The sequence below is a fragment of the Stegodyphus dumicola genome, chromosome 1 (genome assembly GCF_044657685.1).
Source record: "Stegodyphus dumicola isolate Sdum_Otavi_A_Nest chromosome 1, ASM4465768v1".
Classification (NCBI taxonomy): Eukaryota; Metazoa; Arthropoda; class Arachnida; order Araneae; family Eresidae; genus Stegodyphus; species Stegodyphus dumicola.
The window spans coordinates 109,793,530-109,815,448 of NC_140768.1; the positions used below are offsets into that span (position 1 = coordinate 109,793,530).

Genomic DNA, 21,919 nt, shown 5'->3' on the forward strand with positions numbered 1-21,919 from the left:
TCTGCCTAGAATTATGATTTATCCCCACAACTAAGAAGTACCGGAGCTGGGCTCCGAAGCAGTTTAAGCTCTGCTTTAGATCACAGATACTTCCTTATTTCATAAATCATGATTTCGTATTTTAAATTAAATAATTTCTGCACATCGTATCACTAGATTTAAACTGATGATCTAATATCCAGAATCACCGAAGTCCCGAGGAGTTCGGATCTCGGACTTTGAGCAGTGTTTTCTACTATGCTCACATATAGCATAGAATGTACATGGGTGGGCATTGCTACACACAGATGATCCCCAAACTAGATAATCCACACTTGAGAGTACACTGTATTTCAATTCTACTTCAAAGACAGCCACATACAAGTGATCAACAAAGCTTATTCTGGCAGGTCATCCATTGTGGCTATGGATGTCAATAATGCCAATCCATGAGCAATGAATAGTAGCTATTATGTAAACCAGAGCTTAAATTGCGCTGGAGTTTGGCTCAGTACTTCACAGTTTCCGAGGTAAATCCTAAGTCTAGCTAGAGAGCACCACAGTCCTACATAAAAGGGCTCCGGAACTTCTTTTAAGTAAGTGAAACAGAGTTTCAGCAGACAAATTTTATTTTAAAAATAAATATGCCTTAAAAATCTATTACAACTTCCGAATGTATGTATATCTTTCTCTGAGGAACAGACACTTTGATGGAGGTTATGACTTTTAGGGAAAGAAAAATCCCTATTACATGTCAAAGTCTTATTCTCCAGATAGTGCGATGCATTTATGACAGTGAATAAAACGCTTTGTTCCCAAAAGCATTAAAAGTGATTAACTTGGTCATGCATGGCCAACATCAGTGTCCTTTTGCTAAACTGCAGACTTGAACTATGTAACCAAATACAGGGAACAAAAACTGTCACTTGTGCAGACCTTATGTTCGTTCTCATGTTGTTATCAGATCAAATTCAGGGGAATTGCCTCCCCCCAGTTGCATTCTACTTGACAGCTAGAATTACAGTCAAAAGTCGTTAATCCGGACTCTTCGGGACTTCGGCGATTCCGGATTATCGATCATCAGTTTAAATCTGGTAAGATGGCATGCAGAAATTATAAAATTAAAAATATGAAACCGTAATTTATGAAATAATGAGCAATTATGATCTAAAGGGTATCAAAATTTACAAAAAAAAAAAAAAAAAAAAAAAAAAAGCTTAATATTTATTTGTTTACTTTATTAAACATTTCTTTCTGTAAGTTCTGTAAGTTTCATTTCTGTAAGTTGTTTAAGTTGCTTTGTTTTATGTGATAATACTTTCTCTTAATTCTATAAACAGACATAATTTTTTCTTCAGTTACAAAGTTCCTCTGTTCAAGTCCTATAATTGCTGTGTCGAGAATACCGACTAATTTGTCAATCGAAATTTTTTCGTTTTCAATAACCTCTTCACTATCGGAAGCTAATTATAATGACGAGGAATTTGATTTAAATCATATCAAAGACGGAGTAAATCGAGATGAAATACTACATTTAGTAAGGAATTCTAAGACAAATAAAAAAAAATCTGCCCTGAAGATAAGGATAGTGCTGACAGATCAACTTCGAATTCATTGCGCACCGTGGCGTTCCCCCCCCCCGGCTGCAGAGCAGCGTAAAATTGATAAACAGGTTTCGGAATAGTTAGAGAAACAACGGATATGCCTTTATCCATCTTTTGCAGCAATTCCACTTTTTGTTTAATGGACTTCGAAACATGCTTTCGCTTTGTAGATCCTTTACATGTTAGTAAATATATATTGGAAATTCTATCGAAAGTTCAAGCTTACTTTTATAAAATTGTTCTAACAGTCTGCAAAAAAATAATAAGCCGGATCCAATTCGAAGATTAAGGAACAACACAATCTGCAACATTAACTGAATTAGACAACACAATCTGCAACATACTTTCTGCGCATGCGTCAAGTTTGTAGCTTTGAGGTCCGGATTATAGATTCTTTCCGGATTATGGGTGTCCGAATTAGCGACTTTTGACTGTATATTGTCAAGGCATCACAGTCAGAACGCGTACGACTTTTCTTTGTTTTCGAAGCTACTCTTTATTAAAATATCTTTTCATATTCTCCTAATATTCCTAACATCCTCTCATTCTCATTAATGACACTTGAATCATTTTACTTTTTTCCACTGGTATACTGGAAAAAAGTGTGGTTTTTGTTCTCTCCTTCCTTGAAACAGTATGTTATACCATATATTCAGGATTTAAATTCAGCCTGAGGCTGGCTGAGCTATTTTTTAGTTTTTGAATGAAATTGTAAGTCAAGGTGTAACTCCAAATAAGAGAAGTTTTGACATTTTATTTCTTTTAACTATTTATGATGAATTTTATAATTTATTAAGTTTTTATTTACATTTTCATATTTTATTAAATTTTTATTTTAATTTAAGCATTAATTTATTGAACTTTTTAATTTTTAGTTATTTTCTTTATTTATTTTCCCAGTTTCCTGTCGGCCTTCCATAAGACTAAGCCACTTTTGATTTTAGAAATTAAGTTTTGATACAGACATCCTGAAAATCTATTTTTGTGAAGCTACAAGAGCAAGCATAGTGGGGTTTTGTTCTAGGACAAAGTCTAGCTGCATGTTATTTTTGTGGCATTATTTAGATCGTTAACATTAAAGGAGAAGCACTAGAATTTTCTTCCAGAATTTGAGCTTTACACCATGTGACTTCAGAGCATTCTTAACATTGAAAAGACAAATATGCAGAAAGAGGTTCTCTTCAGATTAAGTGAAAATGCCATGTTACAGTGCTAAAATGTACACTGAAAAATAGCATTCATATTTTTGCAATGTTCATAAAACACATTAAAAATGAAATTTAATATAAAAATAATTTAAATATATATACATATATGAAAGAATATGTGTATATATATATATAAACATAATGATAATTTTGAGTTAGTAATGTAGAATGTGATAACGGAGTTGATGAATACGATTATTATATTTCTTAAAAATACACCCGCCTTACATTTTAGGTTAAGCCTTAAAAAATACAAATGTAGATGAATACTTATTTCGTCTTACAGTAAATTTGAGAAAAATAATCTTATTTTTTTCCTTCTTTCAAAATTTCCTTAAAATAATAGTACTACTAGCTGTGGCCTAAGGAGACTATCTACTTGTTTTCAGGCATACCAGTAGTATGTACAACAATAGTAATTATGCAGTTTATAGAGACCGTAATGTAAAAAGTATAGGTGCGGTCTGATTTCATCTCAGTTGCTGCCAGCGGAGTGCAGCGAGAAGAGGAGTGGAGAAGAATTCCAAAAGTGAAAAGAGAGAGACGTGCTTCAGTTCCAGATCCAAGGCTGACAGGCTTCAGACTTCCAGTTATTTGGACAATGGGTGGTCAAAGGATAGATTATCAACAGTCATTGGCAATTGTTTATCTAAACATTGCGCTTGTTTCCCAGATTTGACAATAAATGCAAAGACATCTAAGTGAACTGCTGATTGCTACATGAACTATTCACAGACTATGCTATAGTTGTGAGGTTTATGTTTCCTTATGTTAATTTCATTTTTTCATTCTATCATAGTAGATTAGCATATACTTATCTTCTGTTATATAATCCATATAATCCCACATTAATTACCAGTGTAGTTTATTTAGCATTTAAAAGTATAATTATTCTACACAGTATGATAATTAACCGCCTTTCTTTTATTCTACAATTGTCAGTATATCCATTTATAAAACCCTATCAAATATTAGGGCAAAAATATAGCAGAAAAATAGAAGGAGGGTCCTACTTTGAGTAAATACAGAATGCCTGCAATCGTGACATTGAATACTTCTTTATTCTTGAGAAAACATTCTTGAATAAAAAAATGCCAGCACAGCTAAACTGGCACAAAATATGCAAATTAATCACTGATAAAGATTTTCATTTAATTTGAACCTTATACAGGCTAAAAGAGTTTAGTTTTATTTTTGCTATTACACAAATACACGCATCAATAGCAACATATAAATAAGAATCTCATGACATGGATTAATTCTGAAATGGGGCAGTTCAAAAAGTTTGTTGTAATAACAATATTATTTTTTTTAAGATAGAAAAGGGAAATTTTAAAGAGGATACTTAAGGAGCTATTACAAATTAAAGTTAGAATTTTATTTTATATATTTTTTATCTAATGTGCACACAAACATGAAATTAAGTTACAATGGCAAAAAGTGATAAACAAAATATTCTTCACAGCAACAAAATTTTTTATTATTATTAATGCTTCTAGATAATGTTTATTTCCCAAAGCTTATAAAACTGGCCTCATATTTTTATCTTTCTGATTCAGATACAGCTTCAGACTTATTACATACAGATAATGAATTTAGAAATAGTTTAGTTTCAAATATTGTAGACAGTATGGTAAGATGTTTATTTATCTCTGTTGAATCCTGCAGAACATATGAAAATTAACAACTCACTCACAATATTTGTCGTTTTAGTATTTTTTTAAGTCTGTGTAAAGGTTGAGAAGATACCGCCCCCCCCCCCCGCAATCTCACAGAATGTTTGTAAGTGTATACTATCTGTGGAGCATAAGAGTATATATACGTATGCTGAGTAGTATCAAAGTACTACTATGGCAACCTTGGTATATATATATATACATATATATATATATATAATATTAACAAGCTATGTAGTTAGTACAATACCGTAAGACCAATTCGGTCTAGATAATTTTTTGCGCAATATGCTGCAAAATTAAGTATATTAGAAATTGTAGAAAGCTCGCCAAAAAGTTACCAGGAGCTGGGGCTCCAAGAAAAGTTCAACACATTTTCTAAAAAAAAACAATGTCATTGAAGGGTGAAAAATTATGTTACACGAGAAATTAAACACAGTAAAATACTAAGTGTTGGAAACTAGTAATGGCAAAAAATACAGTAAAATACCTATCGATGTGACACTTGAAAACTTTAAACATAGGAAAAACAAACGATGGAACAAGTTAAAACATAAAACAAACATATATATACAGTCAAAAGTCGTTAATTCGGAATGATCTATAATCCGGACCTCAAAACTAAAAACTTTCTGCGCATGCGCCGTGTTGACACATGCGCATAGGCGTTTACGCATGCGCATAAGACCTTTTACGACTGCGCATATGAGTGTGCGCAAGTGCAGAATACGTTTTCGCGTGCGCGTTTTATGTATAATGGACGTATAAGCTAAATAATTATCTATTTCAGTTAATGTTGATGATTGCGTTGTTCCTTAATTTTCGAATTGGATCCGGATTATTATTTTTTGCAGACTGTAAGAGCAATTTTATAAAAGTAAGTTTAAACTTTCGATTATATCAAATAGAATTTCCGATATATATTTGTTAATATGTAAAGGATCTAAAGCGAAAGTATGTTTTGAAATCCGAAATCTGTTTATCAATTTCACGCTGCTCGGCGGGGGGAACGCCGCGGCGTGTGCGTAATGAATTAGAAGTTGATCTGTCAGCACTATCCTTATCTTCAGAGCAGATGTTTTTATTTTATTTGGCTTATAATTCCTTATCAAATGTAGTATTTCATCTCGATGTGCTCCGTCTTTGATATGATTTAAAACAAGTTCCTCGTCATTATAATTCGCTTCCGATAGCGAAGAAAGTGACCCAGAGGTTATTGAAAACGAAAAAATTTCGATTGACAAATTAGTCGGTATTCTCAACACAGAAATTATAGGACTTGAACAGCGGAACTTTGTAACTAAACAAGAAATTATGTCTGTTTAATAGAATTAAAGAGAAAGTATTATCACATGAAACGAAGCAAAACTTAAACAACTTACATTGAAAGAAATGTTTAATAAAGTAAACAAATAAATATTAAGCTTTTTCTTTTTGCAAATTTTGATACCCTTTAGATCATAATTGTTCTTTATTTCATAAATTACGGTTTCATACTTTTAATTTTAGAATTTCTGCATGCCATCTTACGAGATTTAAACTGATGATCTATAATCCGGAAAAATCGATAATCAGGAATCGCCGAAGTCCCGACGAGTCCGGATTAACGACTTTAACTGTATATCAAGGTACCACTGAATTGCTGTTATTGACATAAAATAACTGAAGAAAATTGACACTGCAAAAAATAAGAAAATGGCTATTCCTGTGGGAAGAAGGTAGAGCTGGATATTTTAAATAAGAAAGATACTGAATAAAATTTTATATTATATTATGAACTAAATTATTACCACATATAATGCATGATATTAAATTATTACCTGATATATACATAACTACAAACCTGATATTTATGCACATAACCATTATTATATACATCTTAGGTCTTTCAGTATATGCAGAATTTGTTATGCATAATAACCTAATTTATCATTATGTTCTTATGCATATATATGTCATAATAAAAGCAAAGGAAATAACGGAGCAGTGTCGATGCTTGCTTAGATCCATATTGAAGAAGAATTTTGATTGCGTACTATTTAAAGAACTTGGCAGTCGAGGCAGTTTTAATTCCATAGCAAAAGCTGAAGTGCGTAGTTATGAAAGATGGAAGCACGCGAAGAGAAAAGTTTTGGTTTACAGTGGCAGTTTCAGTTCTTAATTATTACGTCATCAGAGTTGCGCGGGCCATAGAATGATCTAGAAATGACGCAATGCAGAGAAGTTATTACGATTTTAGAATAGAGAGGAAGAATTAATGTTTATAGTTATATTATAATTCTGATTCATACATTTTTTATCTTACATATTTCCCTCCTTCAAAAAGAAAAAGGCGTAGCGACAGAGAAGCCTTTTTAAAGAGAAAGAGTTAAAACGCTAGCAAATAAAAAAGAAAAACATAAATCATAAAATTGATTCTATAAAAGTATAATTTATAAATATCAATTTTTTTAAAATAAATTTTTAATTTTTAAAGTCCTATTGAATTTTTCAGCATTTCAGTCCAAAAGTCTTTTTGTTTGAAAGTTCACATAATCATAATTCATCAGGGAAGGTTCTTGTTATTACAGAATATCACAAAAACGTTTACATAATCATTTCTTATAATTAAATGTAATCCACATAAATACTTATGATACTTATTTCTATACTGATAAATTATAATTTAACATCATAAATAATAGGATTAAGATTTTCGGAATTTATGGTTTCACCGTTATCATCTTTCATTTACAATTCCTGATTTTACCAAACTGGAAGCCTCGCAATACTTCTAAACAAACATATCCATCAATAGGGCTGTCCTCTTGAGCTAACCAGTGTGTTCTCTGCACTGGTGGCCCAGGGTGCCTAGACAGTTACTTGAAAAGACCTCCGTTCCTTGCATTAAGGTAACTGGCCTTTGAGAACTGCACTAATACATTCCATAATAAAAAAATATAATAATAATATAAAAAAATTTACATGCATTCATAAAATGAGAGCCTCCAACATTATCTTGCATGAAGAGGGTAAAAGGAACAACTGTACAGAGGTAATAACAGTCCTCTGTTGAAGGAACCAATACTCCCTCGACATACACTATACTTAACATACAATCACCCATAAATTTAACATGCATTTACCATAATTTCATATTACCTATCTGTAATAATTTCACTTATTTTTTACACCTACTTCATTTTTAGAATAATTATAAAATTCGTATTCAAAATTCTGAACAAAATTTCAAAAACATAAAAACTTATCTTAATATCCTTCCCTATGAATAATTTAAATAGCTTAAAATTCGTTACTTAATTTGCTCACACATAATTATGAAAAATTAGAAAAAATTAATGAACAAGAATTTCAGATTTTCTCAAAACAAATTGCAGAAATTTTAACCAAAGTTGAAATGAAAACTATAGAATCCGAAGCACATTAAATAATTTAGTTCCTGAGCTAGATTCATACTAATGTAATAATTTTTGAGCTGTTGAAAAAGCAGAAGTGCAAATAATTTTCTGTCGCACATACTTGCAAACACTAACTCGGATCGACCTTGAACCCGCTGTAATGCTTAATTCCTAAACGGTAATTCACTGATGATTTCTTTTTCACTAGGCATTCGAACTTCTGAATTTATCGAGATATTACTTTCAATCTGTAAACACTACGCGTGATTATTTTTTTTTTGAAGCACTTGCAAAACACCACAGCAGAAGAATGATCTGTTATTTTTTTTAAACACTGAAAAAACAGAAGAATGATCTGTTATTTTCTAAACACTGAAAAAACAAAAACAAACTTGATGATTCACTTCTTTCACATCATCTTGGATTTACAAAAAACGATGATTTGAAGAGCTGAACTAAATTTTCCATTGAGGTTTCAGGCTGCAGGAAACTATCCTTACCGGCTTAATTGTCATAATAAAAGCAAAGGAAATAACGGAGCAGTGTCGATGCTTGCTTAGATCCATATTGAAGAAGAATTTTGATTGCGTACTATTTAAAGAACTTGGCAGTCGAGGCAGTTTTAATTCCATTTTTATTTCCAATTGATATTTGTGGCCACAATCACTTGGCACTCTAGTCGTGCCTTTCCACAGAAGATTTACATTTTTGATATTGTTGGGATAGAAAGCAAGCCAGTGAAATTACATCTTAGCAGAGTAGAGAGCAAAAGCTGAAGTGCGTAGTTATGAAAGATGGAAGCACGCGAAGAGAAAAGTTTTGGTTTACAGTGGCAGTTTCAGTTCTTAATTATTACGTCATCAGAGTTGCGCGGGCCATAGAATGATCTAGAAATGACGCAATGCAGAGAAGTTATTACGATTTTAAAATAGAGAGGAAGAATTAATGTTTATAGTTATATTATAATTCTGATTCATACATTTTTTATCTTACATATATATATACACTGCTCGACATTGAAAATGCAACATCAAAAAGGAGTGATCAGAAATTTACGCTAATTTTAGAGTAGACGCATGTCGCTGAGTTATGCGAATGATGTGAAATGTGCAGCTCTCCGACGCACGTGAAATAAGATATAAGGGACGGAAAGTGCAGAATTGGCAATATTCGTGTCGTTATTTCTGCCAGACGAATTATCGAAGAAAGTTGGGTTTTGTCCCAGAGGATACGTGTAATAGGAGAGAATGCCAGGCTGCCGTCAACGAAGGTACTTCCAGCAGATACACTATTTTACGAGGGGTATGGTGATCGGACTGAGAAGGGCGAATTGGTCCTTACGTCAAATCGCAGCTGATACCCACATGGATGTGAGCACAGTGCATCGGCTACGGCGAACATGGTTGGAACAAGAAAATGTAGGAGGAAGGAGGGGTGCAGGTGCAGCCACAGCCAGACTGACATCAGCACGAGTGGATCGACGCATCCGCCGACAAGCTGTGGCGGTCCTTTAAGTCACTAATACCACAATTTTGCAGCATGTGCAAGATACCCTGGATGTTTCAGAGTTGACCAGAACCATTTCCCGTCAATTGATTGAATGTGGCCTGCACTCACAGCATCCGTTAAGAAGACTGCCATTGACCCCACAGCATAGACGGCTACGTTTAGAATGGTGCCGGACTGGAGTGATGTGGATGACAGAATGGCGAAAGATCGTGTTCTCAGATGAGTCACGCTTCTGTTTATCCAGTGACAGTCGCCACATACGTGCGTGGTGTCAACGTGGAGACAAGATGTTTCACCGCACAACAACGTGGCATAAAGGTTTGGGGCGCTATTGCCTACGATTCCAGGTCACCTCTAGTTCATATTCAGGGGGCTATGACGGCCCAATGATACTTGGATAATGTATTGTGGCTATCCCCTACTTTCAGGGGCTGCCTAATGCAATTTTTCAGCTGGATAACGCCCGACGCATCTGCCAACATGCTCTGCAAGGTATACAAATGCTTCTCTGGCCACCGTACTCTCCTGTCCTGTCCCCAATCGAACATGTGGGAGGAAGGAATCGAACATGTGTGGGATGTGATTGGACGCTGTGTGCAGACTCTGTCCCTGCCTCGTTCAGAAGACAAACTTTGGCAAATGGTTGAAAGGGAATTGAGACCCATCCCTTAAGACACCATCCGCATATTGACTCTATGCCTAGATGTGTTTCTTCGTGCATCGCTGTCCGCGGTGGTCCTACATCCTACTGAGCCGTCACCGTTCTCACTCTGTATTCTGACTATCATTTTGAAACAAAGATCTGCTTGCTGTCTCTGTCTTTTTTCCAAATTTCATTACTTTCTGACCACTCCTTGGTGTTGCATTTTCAATGTCCAGCAGTGTACATATAATTTTTGGAAAATTAATTAAATTTTTGGAAATTTAAATTGTCATTTATTTTTTACTTTTATATGTTGTTTGATTTCTCTATTTAGAAAGCTTATGCAATTTTGTTTTTAATGTAATTATGGTTTTTCTAGTTGCCTTACCAATTTGCATGTTCTACCTCTCTGGTAGTAAATATATATATCTTTTTCATTTCTTAACCTTATTTCAAAATTTTAACTTTCCGTTTTTTTGTATATTATGCACATATTTTCATTTGATTTGAGCCACAGCAGGTTACATTCTGATAACAGCATTTTGAAATTTAAAAAAATTAATTTTTTAAAGTTTTGCATTAATATATTTTCATTTATTTTTAATTAAAAAAATTCTTTGATTACTTTTTTCTGCAATTCATCCAGATTAAATTCAGAAACATATTTCAGTTGATAAGTCTTTCGCCGACTCCTTGATAGACGTTGTCAATTGTCATTTACTATTTAATGATTACTGTTTTATTTTTGTATTAATGTATTTTTGCTTTATTTTTTAAGTTTTAAATTCGGTTGTTTTTTATTTTGTGCATTTCTGTTAGACCATTTACCACCATTGAGTAATTCTGTATATTTTATCTCTTTTTAACCATTTTCAGATTCTTAACATGATGCATTTGACTACTTTTAGGTCTGCATCAGAGTCTGCCCTATCCTGCTTCCATTCTCCCAATCCATCAAATGACTTTTCAATGACAAATTTCACTTTCCATATGCAAAATGTTATCTAACTACTTGTAGCATCCTTAAAATTGAAATCTGAAGCATTCCAAACACTCTTTTCCACATATGCTGGAAAAAATTGATGCAAATTTTACATATTTCTATGTAGTGAAAGTGAATCCAGTTAGACTGACCTTTATCAACCAGCCATCTTTAATTGAGGATCATTAAATAAAATTAACATAAAGCACTTCTTTAACAGCTGTTCCCTTAATTTTCCCCACTAGCATAAAATATGACCCATGCTGATTACACAATTTATTTAATCAACATCAGATTTCGATACAAAGTAGAATGAGTTTATTCCCTGGAGTTGAAATGGATAGTTTTTCAACTAGATATTTCTATATCTTCTTTTCTATGAGAAAGTATATTAATGTTCAATTATTATGCAATGCATTCATTATTACTTAGCACCAACCCATATACAAAGGTAACATTTTTAATCCAAAATTTCAGGAGAGAATTTTTGGTAAGCACAAATAAGGATTCCCACATCTTTTTACAACGATGGCTGTCTATGTGTGTGACAATAATTCGTCCATAGTAACTCTTATATGAAACCTCCAAAAATTTTTATTTTCTGTACTCAAGCCTTCACAGTTTTATAATGAGCTGATTATATTTTGAGTAAAACTGGGAAACAGGAAGTGGTACTTTACTTAAAGCCATAACAATTTTTAGCAAAAAATTATACTAAAATATAATCCAAAATTTTTCAGTTTTAATATTTACGACTTTTGTATTAATGTGAATAACATATTAGATTTTGGCTGAAACTAATATACTGGAAGTGATACTTCACTTGAAATTCAAAGCAGATTTGTAAAAAAATATATTACGAAATAATCCAAAACATATTAAATTTGGTATTTAAGATGAGTATGTGACTGAGAACAACATATTAATTTATAAGAATTAATTCTTGAAATTATGCTAAATGCAACAAGAATAAATTCATTCTGAAGATTAGCCATCTCAAACCTCAGTTTTGTGTCCATTTCACTTTTATGTTGAATCACTTTTTAAATAAAAGGATGTTGCCACCACATGCCATTCCTATATATAATTTTTAAAGAAATAATACAGCAAATTTAAGTAATATAACAAATATATAAAATGTATGGCAACACTTAATATTCTATTGGGAGTTCTAAGAATATGCTGATTTTAAATGACAAATAAAAAAATTTGGTCATCTTAAGGATGAAAAAGAAATGTTTGACAACACTTAATACTCCATCAGGAATTTTAAAAATATGGTGCATTTAAAATTTTTGGGATTGTTAAGGCATTGATTTGTGAATCCGAAACACTCTGTGACAAGAGGATATTTTATGTTTGATGTGATATTCAAATCAATACATGAGAATTGATATGCATATGAGCATGCCTAGTTATCATTGTCCATTGTATAGCAGATTAGAATAATAATAATAATAAATATTAGTGTTTATATTTAACACTGTGCCACAAAGTTTTCAAATAAATTAGATTTTATTTAGAAACAATCAACCATAAGTTATAGTTTACTTAAAGATTATTGATGTTTATTGCTAATTGCCAAGTCTTAGCTTGGAATTGACAGGAAGTCATGCGCTGACTAGATCCAATTTTTTTTAATATGTCATGAGTAAATTTTCTTACATTTTTTCTGGTCATTGTAAATGCACTAATCCTATATATATATATATATATATATATATATATCAAGCAAGGTAGTAATTATAATTTAAAAAAAAAAAAAAAAAACAATTTTGGTCTAGAAAACATCTTGCGCAATATGCTGCAAAATAAGTAAAATATAAAAATTGTAGTAAGCTCACCTAAAAGTTACCAAGAGCTGCTGCTCCAATTAGCATCTAATTAATTTAATCTATAGTTAATAATATTAATTTCTATAATTTATATGTATTGCATTTTGTTTATTTAAAATTACAGGGTGATTTGTAATTTCATTAGGAGTTTTGAAAGTTCATAGTATAACTACCTATACAGTAGAAAGCAGTATATCAAGAAGCTTTCCAGATTTATTAGTAGATTTTATCATACAACTATACATTTAGCCACTAGCAGGTAGCGGAACATAAACATGGTTTTTAATAAAAAAGATGCAGAAAGCATCTTGCATCTTAGAATTTACTAAATATGAGAATGACTGATTGTAAAGATTAAATTTTGAACAAAATCTCAACTGCTCAAAACATTTATATAAAAAGCATGCACTCATTTTAACATCATACAGTAAGTTCAAGCAGATAGATTGCTTTGTGAGGTGCAAAATGAGGCCAGTTTGGATGGTTACATTAAATTCCCAAGTCACCAGGAATGCATATATCAAGCATAGGTAAGGTACATAAGATAAAAAAAAAAAAAAAAAAACAACTTGGAGATTTTCTCTATGCATTGATAGGCATTTTTTCACTGTATTTTTTGCAGTTATACTACAAATTTTTGAAATCCCACAGGGAATTATCAATCACCTTAAATTTTAAACCGACCAAGGTGGCACATGATTTAAAAGAAAAGAAAAGAAAAAGAAAAGGGGGAAAAAATTCTGGTCTTAAATATTATTTTTTTTATAAAATATAAATTCAATGAGCAGCATAAGTGTGTGTGATAAATATGCTATATAATGTCTTAACATTGAAACTTAGTAGGGAAAATACCCTACTAAGTTTCAATTTCTGTAAATAACTGCGATAGCTCTTTTCAAAGTTCAAAAACCAAACACAAAATTTTTACAGTGGATTAGAGCTTCCCTACTTTTACATTAATTGCTATGTCCTTTAATTTAAATATGATAAATCTTTCATCTATTTTAATTATTATATTTCATTTGCCTACAATATGGCATATATTATTATATTTCCTTTGCTTACAACTGGCATATCCAAGACAAATTTCATGAAAATAACAAAGTGAAGTTTTAAAATACTTCAAATAGCTTGAATTCCTTTAATCAAAAAATGAACTCTCAGTAAACTCCATGAAAACTGTTTTTCACTATCATTAATTCCTGTACTTTACATAATACAGATGCTATTTAAAACTTCTACTAGATGCTTCACTTCCCTCAAGGCAAGCCCCACACAATTATACAGTCAAAGTCGTTAATCCGGAATGATCTATAATCCGGACCTCAAAGCTACAAACTTTCTGCGTATTCGTCAATGCATATGCGTTGACGCATGCGTGTAATACCTTTACGTACGTACATATGCGTGTACGATACGTTTACGCATGGCACATTTAATGTATAACGGACGGTATAAGCTAAGCTAAAATTATCTAATTACCTATTTCAGTTAATGTTGCAGATTGTGTTGTTCCTTAATCTTCAAATTGGATCCGGCTTATTATTTTTTGCAGACTGTTAGAGCAATTTTATAAAAGTAAGTTGGAACTTTCGATTATGTCAAATAGAATTTCCGATGCTGGAGTTGCAAAAGGATCTACTAAGGAAAAGCATGTTTTGATGTCCATCAAATAAAAATGGATAAAGGCTCCTTTGTTTTTCTAACCATTCCGAAATCTGTTTATCAATATCTTCAGGGTAGATGTTTTTATTTAATTCGGCTTATAATTACTTACTAAATTTAGTATTTCATCTCGATGTACTCCGTCTTTGATACGATTTAAATCAAATTCCTCGACATTATAAATATCACAAATACGAATCAAATAGTTTTCTGGTTGCAATTTTCTAATTTCGACTATGCACAATGTATGCTTTACACATGCGCGCGTTGAAAGAAATGTTTAATAAAGTAAAGAAATAAATATTAAGCTTTTTTTTTTTGATACCTTTTTAGATCATAATTGCTCTTTATTTCATAAATTACTGTTTCATATTTTTAATTTTATAATTTCTGCATGCCATCTTACCAGATTTAAACTGATGATCGATAATCCGGAATCGCCGAAGTCCCGACGAGTCCAGATTAAAGACTTTTGACTGTATATAACTATATACCTAGTTCATAATTTTTGACATAGCATATTTATTGGAATGATTTTTATTCTGCATTATGCTGCTGCTCTTTAGATTATAAGGCTGTGTAAGTTTGTAAACTTCAATGTTAGCATAATGCTTGCACCTGCTTTTACCTAATTCTCTCAATGAAAATTAATTTTTTTTATTTCTTATTAAAAAAATTATGCTAAATTCTAACTCAGTATTTAAATATTTTTAAGTATAGCTCAGTCTTCTTTCCTTAGTGTGCTCTAAATCAAACATCATACACAAATGAAAAAAAAAAAAAAGTCATTAGTTTGACTAATGCAATAAAAAATTTCTGCAAAATTTTACGGTGCATATAAAATTGCTGAAAAATGTATACTATTCATGAGTTTTATATAACAATATGAACTTCATTTTTGTGAATGCTATAACAGGAAAGTAAAAGATCTCTAAAAAACAGCAACATGTTAAAAGAAGACAATGAAATGAAATTTATATCATCATCCACTGAATTAAATTTCTGCATGTTTCCTTCCCATGTTATTTAAAAATTCTTGTGTTATACAATGTAATGCATGAAATTGTTTACACTAAAGAAATTGCATTTATGCATAATACTAAAATAATGTACATTATGACTAAAATATGGAAAAATAAAAACTTATTCATTAGAAAAATTAGCTAGGTACAAATATTTTGCCAAAATAAGATGCCATGGTATTTTAACAACAAATGACAGGTGAAAAAAATTATTATAATTCGGACAATTTTGAGAAAAAGTTAATTTAATCAAACAAATTTATAATTTCAACAATATTTTTGTAATAAATTTGATGATATCTGAAGCATACAAATAATTAATTAAATTAATTAATGATTAATTTATTGATAGTTAGGTTTGATTTATTTGATCCACCTAAGGGGAGGGATCAGGGTTTGTACACATTTCCTGCCCATGGAAATTAAGTACGTTTAAGAACCATTAATAAAAAAATTAAGGACTTATGAGCAAATGGGAACTGAATATCTATGCCTGAATTTCTCTTTTGTAATACCATCCAAAAAATAAAGTAGATCCGTAAGTAGGATGCATTATTAAACAAAACTTAATTGTTAATAAGTTTGAGAATAAAATATACTTTATGAAATTTATCAAATAGCATTAAATATTTTACACTCGTAATAGCTGGACATATTTGAAAGAAGATAAGTGACATTTTATTTACAATTTACTAACAGTTAGTTTCCTGTTAATTTTTTTGGTCTCATTTTATTTGCTCAGTCTAGAGGTTTAGTAAATAGCTGGTAGATTTTATCTCAAGAGGCATAGGTTAAAATTAGAAGTAAAATCACAATCAGTATGATTCATGACAAAAGACTGGCTGTTGTCACCACTTTGCTTGCCTAAAAAGAGACCTGCTGATCAGAATAAACCTGAAAGGCCTTTAGGATCCACAGAGATCGCATCAGATGGGAAAATGCCTAGTGCCAGCCCTGTGTATGATGCTTTAAGACTTATTAGATGAATCTTTTAAATCATCAGTTTTCAATTTCTTTATTAATAAAAAACTTCTTTTACATAATGCCTGTCCATACGATATGATTAGAAGCATTTTTTTATATTTTTCATGCTTGTGTCTAGTGAAAAGTACAGAAAATAAAGGGAAGATAAAAATGTTAAGAAAAATATTCTAGTATCAGAAGTAAAACATTCAAATATTATGCTTTCATTGTTCTTACAGACGTTCTCCAAAAAGTAAGAAATTATGTGTTAACACCATGGAGATATTTTTCCTTTTGTCACATTTTTCTGGAATCCTCTAGAATCGTGGGTCTATAAATCTTGCCCTCAAAACCCTTCTAAATTTTCCAAGCTGCAATGTCTAATATCCCAAAGAAAAATTACCCCTAACAATTGTGTAACAGTAAAAAGGCAGACTTTATAGCATTATACTGTGTTTATTTTTCAGATTCAAAGCATTGTATAATGAGTGGCCAAAACAGAACTTTATAATATGACAAGGAAAAATTGAAATGTTGCATTTTAATGTTATTTTTTAATTTAATTCTAATATATTACCATTATTTCAATGAAATTTATTAATGTTACAATGTTTAAAAGAAAAATCAGCGAAAAATTGTGTCAATCAGCGAACAATGTGAACATTGCTACAGACGAGGCTCACCCGTTCATGACAACAGAATTTCCCGTGGGGGTATGGTGTTTACCCAAAAGGTAATGCACTATGTCTTAAGAGTTGAACCATGTTGTTCGAGGAACATTCCAGTGATTTTCAAGTCATGTCTTGGCCTCCAAATTCACCTGACATTATCAAATACAGCATTTGTGGTTCCACCTGGAAAACCCAAATTCGTGCTGCCATGATACTCCCTTGCAATGTGTGGGAATTGCAGGACCAGTTGGTGAGTGCTTGGTACCAGATACCTCAGATTTTATGTGGACACACCTTGTGGAGTCAATGTCATGCTGGGTGCTAGTAGTTTTGAGGGCTAAAGGTGATCCTACATGTTATTAACAGGGTGATCATAATGTAATAGCTCTTCAGTGTGTACATATATACAGGATGTCCAGTAAATGTTCCGACAAACTTCTGGGGAAGGTAGGGCACATCATAAGGATTAAGAATTACATAGGAATTTACGTCCAGAAATGACAGGAGTAAGTGGTAGCAGAGAGGTAGAAGACGGGAAAGGAAAGGAGAGAGTGATTAATTTGAAACATTTATTGGGCATGAATACAAATGGTGTACGACAGCTTGAATGTTACAAAAGGTGCTTTAAGTTTGTACCATCAGGCACCATACATGCCTGATACTGACGGACCATTGATTCCCGGGTAGGTTCAAACACACCGGGAGTTTCTTTGATTGTAGCAACTGTGCAGGTGAATCTTGCCACAAGATACATTTCAGACACAACAGAATCGTGACGCACAACACTTTTGATGGTTCCCCACAAAAAAAAATCAAGACATGATAAATCTGGTGAGCGTGGGGTCAGGGAACCGGTCCACCACATCCAATCCTTTGATGTGGGAATGATCTGTTGAAATGGCTACGAACATCCAGTCCAAAATGAGCAGGTGCCCCATCCTGTTGGAACCACATATTAAGCCTCACATTTGCTGGAACATCGTCAAACAAACCTGAAAGAACCGGGCCCAGAAAGATCAGATAATTCATGGCATTCAACCTAGATGTTAAAAGGAAAAGCCCGTCTAAGCAGTCGATTAAACCAACACAATAACTTTAAAGCGTCGTTGTGCTGCATACCGTGGGGGTTTTCTTGAGCCCACAAACGCTGATTGTGGTGATTGAATACGCCATTCCTATTGAATGTGGTCTCATCCGTGAACAAAACATAAGCTGGAAAATTCTTGCAGAAACCTTTCACGGGCACTTTCTTGCAGAAACCACTGTGCGAAACGCATACGTCCAGGATGGTCATCGAGGAGCAGTAACCAAACTCTTTGGATACGAAAAGTGTGGGAGGACTTGACGTTCAAGACGCACTGGATGCTGGTCTTTGGATAACTCTTCACCATATCCATTACACTTTCTTCCCCAACGACTGAATGAGTTGATAATGGCCTGCCCTCACTTGTCCTGCCACTTCTTAATGACCCGTAGTCGCACAAATTTTGATGCAGACATGCAAACAAACTGTGGTATATTTGATGCTTGTTGGAGAAGCATTCTCAATAAATAAAAGCAGCTACTTGTCCATTACCCTCAGTTATTCCATACATGCATGTCTGCAAGCTCTCCGTTTGAGTATGGTGGCTACAGCTCAAATGAGGCAATCCTCACTTTCCTGTACAGCTTCTCATGGCAGCGTATAATGACGTTTCTGAGCATGGGTTTCTATGCAATTCTTAATCCTTATGACCCTACCTCCTGCAGAAGTTTGTCGCAACATTTACAGGACATCCTGTGTATATATTTAAATATTTATTTGGATGTGTATCAGTAATTTATTTAAAAAACACCGACATAAGCTAGTTGAAGTACAGACTGTTTTAATATAAAGAAAACATGAAATTGTATTTTATTTCACTGGTAACACAATTAGAATAAAACTGAGAACACAATGAAATTGATTCTTGACAAGGAATTGAAAAAAGACAGAGAATAAATAAAAAAGTTCTATTTGCTTCTGAAATTTTCAAGTCGGTTGATATTTTCTGAATGTGTAGATCTGCAATTCATTCCCTCCAGATCATCTTCTGACTATTATGTATAAAAAATATATGTGTAAATTTTCAGATTTACAATAGAAATGAGTAAAATACTATTTGAAACTAAAAAATGAGATATTAATTACTAACAGAAAAAAAAATTATTAGAAAATTTTTATGCTTCTGAAAAAATAAAATAAGAGAGTTAGTGATTATGATTTGACTTTAGCAAATACTTTTAAGACTAAAGAAATGTAAGAAAAATTATTCAAATCAAAGGCAGTATGTGTACTGATGATATCATTTAGTTGAATAAAATATTTAAAAAAAATGCTTAACTATTTCTTTTCTTTATTGACTGATTTCAGCCATTGTCTTACAAGGTTATACTTCCAAAAACGTTAAGAACGTCAAATCTTTTAGCCACTGCATAAATAACATTAAAAATAGATCAAACTGTTTAAAAAAAATCAATAACACAATAGAACAATAACTACAATAGAATCTTCTTAATCAGCAGCAATGGCAGCTCACTGATTCTGGATAAAAGATTTTTCTGGATAACTGAATATATATTTCTAAAATTTACCCGTCTATGTTTTGTGATGATATGAACATGTAAAGGCTGTTTTCTTATTTTTTTTATTCTAATATCCATTATTAAATGGATAATATCAAAAATCATACAAGTTATTTAAAATTGAAAGCCCCACATAATTTTATATTTCAGAAAAATAAAATTAAATATTATAACATGGAAATTACAAATTTTTTAGTGTGATGGCATATAACTTTTAATGTTGCTTTTGAGTTGTCATCAGAGTTTAAAACTTAGCTGTGTATACCACGAAGCCTCATAACATTGTGTATTAACATAGTTGAAAACTGCTTGGCAAATGTTGTGGAAAATCTGCAATCCTTCATATTTCTTCCATGTGATGTTGCCTTAAATAATTTTTCTCATTTCCCAATACATATGCAATTATTCTGTTGTCATCATGAGAGAGTGTGACAGTAATATAATGCTGTAAATCCATCCAAGCATACACCTCCTTTTCATTAATACTAATCTTCTTCAAACAAGCAACTAAATTCAGGATGATGGACATGGGTGATAGATTTATTTTAAAGCCAAGAAATGTTTATCATTTGACCCGTCATCTACAGTACAAAGTCTGAGAAACTGACATCCAATATCCGGAATGATTTAAAATCTCTACCTCCAAAGACTCCCCCTTTTTTCAAGCATTTTTTTTTTCTTTCTGTGCTTTATGCAAGCACATTTGATTTTTTTTAACCCATAATAAAACATGGAGTGGACAGTTTCGATTATTAATTTCAGTTCGGCAATAAATAAAATACCTCGTTATTCAAAAAAAAATTTAGCATTAATTGGTGTGACCAGTAATTTGGCTCCATAAATGCATATCTGCTTGGCATACATCTCAAACGTAATCATTCTTCACAGAGATATCATTAATGATTTTACACTTCTAATATTTCATATCCCTGACTTCAAATTGGCGAATAATTATCATATTTTGCCTTCATCACCATATGTTTATCGACAAATCGTAACTTGAGTAATGACTAAACAGCAGCGATGTATAAACAATTTTTTATATTAGTAATTAAATATCATGATACTACGATAGTGTGTGTGTGTGTGTGTCAGCGCAAATTTAAATTTGCTCTTACCAGCACCTCATTTGCCCCATAATGGTATACCACAGTGTGTATTTATTTTGCCGCTAATGGGCGAATTACACGAGGAAGTGTACAAAATAAGGGCCTTGCCTGTATGATAATTAAATATAAAAAAGTATGGCAGCCTTTTATACTGATATTACACTTGCCAATGATTACATTTTAAGTCAAATGCTCGATAAAATGTTGACGAGGATAAATTTCTTTCCATATGTTAAAAACAGATTTTGCTAATGGAACTCATAGGCAAAAAGGTTATATTTAGTGATATTTGAATTAAAAATAACTGATTTGTATTCACATAAACCCAAAACAGGCGCCAGAGCTCGTATGGCCGCACCGGGTGGCAATTTTTAGAAATAAGGGAAAGCACTGGGACCCAAAATTTAGAACTTAGGTAGGCACTTCTTAGCAGAATATAGGATCCCCAGTGTTGAAACTCTCACCGACAATTACGTGATTTGCGCATGCGCGCAGCAAAATCTAAATCAGAACTTTTTAGTTGAACTTTGAGAACTCGTAATGGACGTTTGAGTGAAACATGTTAATCCTATTCTTCTGTGTTACATATATATTTTAGTTTAGTGTTGTGATGTAAATTAAATATCTTATTATCTTAGAAGCCTCCCTTTTTCTGTGAGTAGTGTATAGATGTACTTAAGAAAAATATTCCCGGATATCCCTTTGGAGAAGAAAGAAGATCGACTAAAAGGTAAGCCTTTTTACCTTTTATTATCTAAGAATTATACATTTTTTGGCATCCCGTGCCGCAAATGAAGGCGAATTGTTGATACTTGTTGAATTATTGAATATATATTAAATAATGACGGAATTCATCGATACATTGAAAATGAAACGCGGCCACATAAGAGCTGCCGTTACAAAATTAATTGGCCGAATCGAAACTGAATTATCAAAAACAGAAGTGAATGCAGAGGAACTAGAAATTTCCTTAGAACTCTTAAATGAAAAATCGAACGAGTTAAAACAAATAGATGCCAATATAGAAAAATTAATAGACATAAAGGATCTA

General features: G+C 32.3%; 1 protein-coding gene across 5 annotated transcripts in view; it reads right to left on the reverse strand.

Annotated features, from left to right (window-relative positions):
* Nucleotides 1–21,919, reverse strand: part of LOC118183506 (uncharacterized) — a 155,060-nt gene that overhangs the window by 64,355 nt on the left and 68,786 nt on the right. The window lies entirely within an intron of this gene.